Raw genomic sequence first — 8,228 nt, forward strand, 5'->3', positions numbered from 1 at the left:
GGTCGGAGGTCGATGATCGACTTTGTGGTTGTTTCATCTGACCTCCGGCCGTATGTCTTGGACACTCGGGTAAAGAGAGGGGCGGAGCTTTCAACTGATCACCACCTGGTGGTGAGTTGGATCCGATGGCGGGGGAGGAAGTTGGACAGACTTGGCAGACCCAAACGTACTGTGAGGGTCTGCTGGGAACGTTTGACAGAGTCTCCAGTCAGAGAGAACTTCAACTCCCACCTCCGGCAGAGCTTCAACCCGAGGGAGGTTGGAGACATTGAGTCAGAGTGGACCATGTTCTCCACCTCCATTGTCAACGCGGCCGCTCGGAGCTGTGGCCGTAAGGTCTCCGGTGCCTGTCGTGGTGGCAATCCCCGCACCCGGTGGTGGACCCCGGAAGTAAGGGATGCCGTCAAGCTGAAGAAGGAGTCCTATCGAGCCTGGTTGGCTCGGGGGACTCCGGAGGCAGCTGATAGGTACCGGAGGGCCAAGCGAGCTTCAGCCCGGGTGGTTGCAGAGGCAAAAACTCGGGTCTGGGAGGAGTTTGGTGAGGCCATGGAGAAGGACTATCGGTTGGCCTCTAAGAAATTCTGGCAAACCGTCCGGCGCCTCAGGAGGGGAAAGCAGTGCCCTGCGCACACTGTTTACAGTGGGAGTGGGAATCTGCTGACTTCGACTGGGGACATCCTCGGACGGTGGAAGGAGTACTTCGAGGTTCTCCTCAACCCCACCGACATGTCTTCCATTGAGGAAGCAGAGGCCGAGGGCTCAGTTGTGGACTCGTCGATCCCCCAAGCTGAGGTTACTGAGGTAGTTGAGAAGCTCCTCATTGGCAAGGCACCGGGGGTGGATGAGATCCGCCATGAGTACCTCAAGTCTCTGGATGTTGTGGGGCTGTCTTGGTTGACACGCCTCTGCAACGTCGCGTGGAGGCTGGGGACAGTGCCTCTGGACTGGCAGACTGGGGTGGTGGTCCCTCTTTTTAAGAAGGGGGACCGGAGGGTGTGTTCCAACTACAGGCGGATCACACTCCTCAGCCTCCCCAGAATAGTCTATGCCAGGGTACTGGAGAGGAGAATTCGGCCGATAGTCAAACCTCGGATTCAGGAGGAACAATGCGGGTTTCGTCCCGGTCGTGGAACACTGGACCATCTCTATACCCTCGCCAGGTTGCTGGAGGGTTCATGGGAGTTTGCCCAACCAGTCCACATGTGCTTTGTGGATCTGGAGAAGGCATTCGACTGTGTCCCTCGTGGTGACCTGTGGGGGGTGCTCTGGGAGTATGGGGTCCGGGGCCCTCTGCTAAGGGCTGTCTGGTCCCTATATGACCGGAGCAGGAGTTTGGTTCGCATTGCCGGCAGTAAGTCAGACTTGTTCCCGGTGCATGTTGGACTCCGGCAGGGCTGCCCTTTGTCACCGGTCCTGTTCATTATCTATATGGACAGGATTTCTAGGCGCAGTCGTGGGCCGGAGGGAGTCCGGTTTGGGGACCACAGGATTTCGTCTCTGCTTTTTGCAGATGATGTTGTCCTGTTGGCTTCCTCAAATCAGGAACTTCGGCGTGCACTGGGACGGTTTGCAGCCGAGTGTGAAGCGGCGGGGATGTGAATCAGCACCTCCAAGTCCGAGGCCATGGTTCTCAACCGGAAAAGGGTGGCTTGCCCCCTTCAGGTTGGTGGAGAGCTCCTGCCTCAAGTGGAGTAGTTTAAGTATCTTGGGGTCTTGTTCACGAGTGAGGGAAGGATGGAGCGGTAGATCGACAGGCGGATCGGTGCATCTTCTGCAGTGTTGCGGTCGATATAACGGTCTGTTGTGGTGAAGAAAGAGTGAGCCGCAAGGCGAAGCTCTCTATTTACCAGTCAATCTACGTTCCTACCCTCACCTATGGTCATGAGCTTTGGGTCATGACCGAAAGGACAAGATCCCGGATACAGGCGGCCGAAATGAGTTTCCTCCGCAGGGTGGCTGGGCACTCCCTTAGAGATAGGGTGAGGAGCTCGGTCACCCGGGAGGAGCTCAGAGTAGAGCCGCTGCTCCTCCACATCGAGAGGAGTCAGCTAAGGTGGCTCGGGCATCTGTTACGGATGCCTCCTGGACGCCTCCCTGGGGAGGTGTTCCGGGCATGTCCAACCGGGAGGAGGCCCCGGGGAAGACCTAGGACACGCTGGAGGGACTATGTCTCTCGGCTGGCCTGGGAACGCCTCGGTATTCCCCCGGAAGAGCTGGAGGAAGTGTCTGGGGAGAGGGAAGTCTGGGCGTCCCTGCTTAGACTGCTGCCCCCGCGACCCGGCCCCGGATAAGCGGTAGAAAATGGATGAATGGATGGATGGATTTTTGGATTTTTTGTCACATTTATTGCTCAGTTTGTCCTCCGGTTGTCCTTCGGTTGTCCATAACCTGTTCAAATACCCCAATAACAGTTCAGGCCTTAGCCTGGGGAATTGAATTGATATTTGGATGTATGTAAGTTAGTTAATTTGATTCGTACTTTGATTTGTTAATTTGTTAGCACGTTCGCCTCACACCTCCAGGGTCGGGGTTCGATTCCCGCCTCCACCTTGTGTGTGTGGAGTTTGCATGTTCTCCCCGTGCTTTGGGGGTTTCCTCCGGGTACTCCGGTTTCCTCCCCCGGTCCAAAGACATGCATGGTAGGTTGATTGGCATCTCTGGAAAAATTGTCCCTAGTGTGTGATTGTGTGAGTGAATGAGAGTGTGTGTGTGCCCTGCGATGGGTTGGCACTCCGTCCAGGGTGTATCCTGCCTTGATGCCCGATGACGCCTGAGATAGGCACAGGCTCCCCGTGACCCGAGGTAGTTCGGATAAGCGGTAGAAGATGAATGAATGAATGAATGAATGAATGAATGAATGAATGAACTTTGAAATTGAGTGATTTGTAGCAGAGAGTTTGAGTCTGAAGCCACTTCCAGGATAGCAGAGACACCCAGCGCATGTGGCAGGGCATATAGGCTATCACTTCACCTGCCAGTGATAGTGATGTCCCCCCCCCCCCCCCCCCAGAGGTGCTGTATGACTTCTGCAAGGAAGACCATCCCTCCCCCAACAATCAGGTACTCTGTCTATACACAGCCACCCATTGTAATGAAGTGCTTTGAGAAGCTTGTCATGAAGCACATCAAGACCCTTCATTCTGCTGTCACCCACCTGGACAATAAAGACACTTACGTATAAATGCTGTTTAAAGACTTTTGTTCAGTATTCAAAACAATCATCGCTCAGCACTGATTGAGAAGCTCAGCCTGCTGGGACTGAACACCTCCCTTTGCAACTGGATCCTGGACTTCCTGACTGAGAGACCTCAGTGAGTCTGGATCACAAACAGCATCTCCAACACCACCACACTGAGCAGTGGAGCACCTTAGGGCTGCATGCTTAGCCCACTGCTGTTCACCTTGCTGACTCATGATGACTCATGTGTAACAATACACAGATCAAAGCATATCATCAAGTTCACTGATGACACAACCGTGGTGGGTCTCATCAGCAAGAACGACAAGTCAGCATACAGAGAGGAGGTGCAACAGCTAACAGCTATTCGGGCCCTAACAACCAGACTGTGCTATAGTTTCTTTCCTCAAGCTATCAGGCTTTTCAACAAACCAAACTATATTGAACATTATGTAAACTACACTACACTCAGGATTGTTTAGGCACACCACATTGTGCATACCACATTGCTGTTTTGCATACCACAATCTAAGCATCAGTGTAATAAAGGCTTGAAAAGCAATATATGAAAAGAAAAACTGCTCATGTATTGTGCACTTGTATGCTGTATTGTGGCAATGAGATCAGTCTAATGATGTTTGATCTGGTTTTACTTCATTCCACAGAGACTTACCTTAGGACACTGATGCTCTCCACCACACTGGTATGGCTTTGTAAATGGGGAAAAAGCTTTCTTCATTTATTCATTCATTCATTTTCTACTGCTTATCCAAACTATTCTCGGGTCACGGGGATCTCAGGTGTCATTGGAAAAAGCTTTCTGGAGCACTAAAACCTACTAGTCAGTCTGATTGAAAAAAATTTTGTTTTTTTTTATTTAGTTTGACTTTGCTCAGCACAGTACACAATAGTGGCCTTTCTATTCAGAGGTGTCAAGTAACGAAGTACAAATACTTCGTTACCTTACTTTTGAAATTTTGAATATCTATACTTTAAGAAATTATTTTTTAGCAGACTTTTTACTTCTACTCCTTACATTTTCACGCAATTATCTGTACTTTCTACTCCTTATATTTTAAAAATAGCCTCATTACTCCTATTTCATTCCGGCTTGTTTTCATTTCGGCTTTGTTCATTAAAAAAAACCTATCAATATAAATTCCGCCATCCAGATAGAGTGAATTTGATTGTGGTTGGATGAGAAGTATAAACAAATACCATTCCGACACCCTATTGGTTTGTACGCGATCCATCGCACCTGCACATGACACAAATCACGTCACACTTCAGTTACCCAAGTACGAAGATGTCTGTGGCAAAGGCTCAAAACAATGTCTCAATAACCAAGCACCAGCACCAGCGAGGAAGTTGGTAGCCAGGAAGACCAACCAACCCCAACCCTTATACATTTCTGGCCGGACCTGGAAGAATTTTTTTAAATGGTTGGATGTAAGCTACGCGCACCCAAATTCCACTAGCCAAAGGCTTTCAAAAACTCTTGTTTTTATCATTATTATCATTATTATCAGTCAATTATTAACAAATTTGAAATTCGACTTTAGCCAAACGTTATCTGAGCTTAAATTATTGCTATATTTGTAAGTTATATTATATATTATTGTAATATATAATATAACTATACAATAATAATTATATATTATTGTAAGTACTATAGCTAGTTAAAACTAGCTATAGTTTTTGTTTTTGTCAGTCGATTATTTACAATATTGTAGTGGGTACTTGGGTAACTTGGGTACATGCCAAACTTGGATACATGGTTTGCTTGCTTCCAGTAGGCTATGATTCAACATTGCAAACTAGTTTGGTGGCTCTGTGTGAGATTTGAAATTCAACTTTAACCAAATGTTATCTGAGGTTATATTGTTACTATATGCAATATTTGTAAGTTCATTGTGCAAAGCTAATCCACAGCTGGTTGATAAGTTATGCACTAAAGATAGTCATGATCCTGTCTGTGTATGAGAGCGCACGCACCTGTATGGGGCCCTATGGGTCCTTGTAAAGAGGTAATAGGCCCAACTATTAGCCAAATGCTTTTTAAAATGATTTTACTGCTAATTTACAGTCATGCCAGCAGCTGCTTGTGGACCTAAAACAGCTTTAAAGGGATAGTTCACCCAAAAAGAAAAATTCTGTCATCATTTTCTCATCCTCATGTTGTTTTAAATCTGTATGAATTTCTTTATTCTGATTAACTTCTTTTCCTCCTTGAAGAAGACCAGCCCCTTGAAATGACCTAGCAGTTGGATGCGTAACTGGGGTGCCCAGGAGACACAGTAGAGATACTGAAGTCCTTCCCAGCTGTGTGCCAGCTATCACTTAAGCTTAATACGGCACTCCCTGCCTCAGCCTCAAAGAACTTTGAGAACCAGCTGCTTTTGTGGATGAACTATTGGTAACTCTGTCGCATGTTCTGTTAACTGATGTTGATTACCCTGTTGTTGTTTAAGTCCAATGTGTTTGTTTCAATAAAGGTTATTGATGACATGCCTCTGAAGTTTGACTTATCATTACAATACTTATAGCCAAATAGTCATATCTTCTGCTCCATGAAACACAGCTTAGTAGTACACATATATGGTTCTTTAATGTGTTTGCCTTGTACTAAAATGCATTCTTTTTCAATGGGCATATACAGTAAGCGGCTGAAACAGGTAGCCTAGTGCATCCCAAATTTTCCAAAGTCATTATGGCTTTTAGAAATATGTTTTTGAGGAGGTGGGGTAGTGCACAATAGGCCCCTGTGGCACAGCCAAAGCTTTTGTCCTTAATGGCATTTTTTTCTTGCATTACTTTTACTTTTATACTTTCAAAGTAGTTTTGAAACCAGTACTTTTACACTTTTACTTGAGTAAAAAGCTTGAGTTGATGCTTCAACTTCTACAAAAGTCTTTTTAAACCCTAGTATCTATACTTCTACCTGAGTAATGAATGTGAATACTTTTGACACCACTGTTTGTAATTTTATGAGACATTTTTGACCTCTGAATAAAATTCAGAATAAAAAAATAGAATAAAATTCTTTTAGAATACAGTAATCATTAAATATGTTTTTCTTTAATTATTTTGCGTGTATTGCAGTTCCATTCAAATCATTTAAATCAACTTACTGTCTGTGCTCACTTTTTTTTTTAAATAATAGCTTGAAAAAAGTTTGATGAGTGTTGGATTAATTATGCATATGTGACCATGGGGCCTGTATAAAATAATGATTTTTAGTGTTTTATTCAAAAACAAAATTTGTTCAATTGTCCAAGGCCTGATGCGGTTTCTATTTTCTTGCCTCCACAGAATTAGAGTGACATACTCCATGAAGAGAGAACAATGTCCCCTGTGTAGCTAGGGGGTGAAGCAACACCCACTGCAGAACCAAAATATGGAACAAGGTCCTCTATTTAGCTAGGAAACAGTCTGACATCCTCTGTTGATGCACTATTTAAAGCAATGTCCTCCAAACAGTACCATGCTCTGTTTCTGTCTGACTTCATTATTTATGAAGTCAGCAGACAGAACTGTCTAAAAGGCCACAGTATGTGAGGCTCCAAAACTGTGGTCTGAGATGTTGGTGAGCAACAATTTCAAATTTTAATTCTAGATTGATTCTTATTCTCAGTATTGCAGTATTTGCATACTTAATAGAAATACAGTGAATTGTTGTGCGTTCATTTCACTATTTAAATACACCATTTTGTAAGGCAAGTTGTTTTGTTTGTGTTGCCACATGCAGAAGTCCACAGTCCACTTTCAGCACTATTACTGTTAAGCACCTAAAAGCCACAGCTCAGGAATCGTTGCTAGTGTGTAATATAGACCAGTCCTGCTTCCTTTCTGAATGGTCAGCCAGGTGTTGGCTTTGTCTTCCACTACCAAACAAACCGGAACTGCATGAGGACAACTTCAAACAAACCTGGAACTGCATGCGGACAACTCCAAACAAACCGGAACTGCATGCGGACAACTCCAAACAAACTGGAACTGTATTAGGACAACTATTTTAAGTGTCACATCACTCATTCTCCTTCAAAAACCATGCTTCAAAGGCTTGACTGCTTTCTTCTCACTCGTCTGATGAATTTCAAATAAGGATCATTAAAAATGAGCATTCATTTAAACACAGGTCACAACACTCACACTATTCCCTCTCAATAACAATCTCTTTTCTCTCTCTTAGCATGCTATGTCAGTCCGTCCTTATTAACATTGCTACTTAAACTGTGATCTCTGTTTTTGAAGAAAAATAAGATTTAGATTTTATAAAAGCTATTAAAAACACTGACACATTCCTTTCCTCTCACTCACACCATTCTTTAATCTGACCCTGTACTTTAGGATTAGAAGTTAATTCTTGGTTTTCTATTTGGTCTGTTCCATTTTATGTATCTTGTAAATTCTATTTTACCCAATATTTCATCGACATTTTGTATTTATCACTTTGATATTACAAGAAACAAGTTAAACAAGTTTGCTCTTCGCCCCCGAATCTCTGTGGATCAGCAGAAGCACCGGCAATTTAGCATCACAGACAGTGCCGCTTGCATGCCAAATCCTGAAGAGCCAATCAGGAGCTGCCACTAACACTTCCCTCTTCAGGAGTAGGCGAGCTAAAGAAGCCTGGCTGAGCCGTAGGAGAGGTAAGCTTTGAACAATGAATGGCGATCTAATGGTGGTTTCTTCTTCCATCCCTCTGTTTCACCAGACTCCCTAGACTGACTGTAGCCAGATCTTTTCCATCTGCCAGCCAAGCGTTGCTCCTGGGTTGGTGACTCATTCTTCACCCCCTCGTCCCTGAGCATGGATCAAGGCACGACTGCACCTTTTGCTTTTCTCCACACTCTGCACTGCTGTCTTCACTCGTGACCGTTAATAAAAGAGCTGTAAATTTTCCATCTGTTTCCTGCCATGTTCTTGCATCCCACCTCGCAGCGTGATTTGATACAATACACACACATACACACACACACACACACACACACACACACACACACACACACACACATATATATATATGTATAAATAAACAAATCACATA

The sequence above is a fragment of the Tachysurus vachellii genome, chromosome 18 (genome assembly GCF_030014155.1).
Source record: "Tachysurus vachellii isolate PV-2020 chromosome 18, HZAU_Pvac_v1, whole genome shotgun sequence".
NCBI classification, from domain to species: Eukaryota; Metazoa; Chordata; class Actinopteri; order Siluriformes; family Bagridae; genus Tachysurus; species Tachysurus vachellii.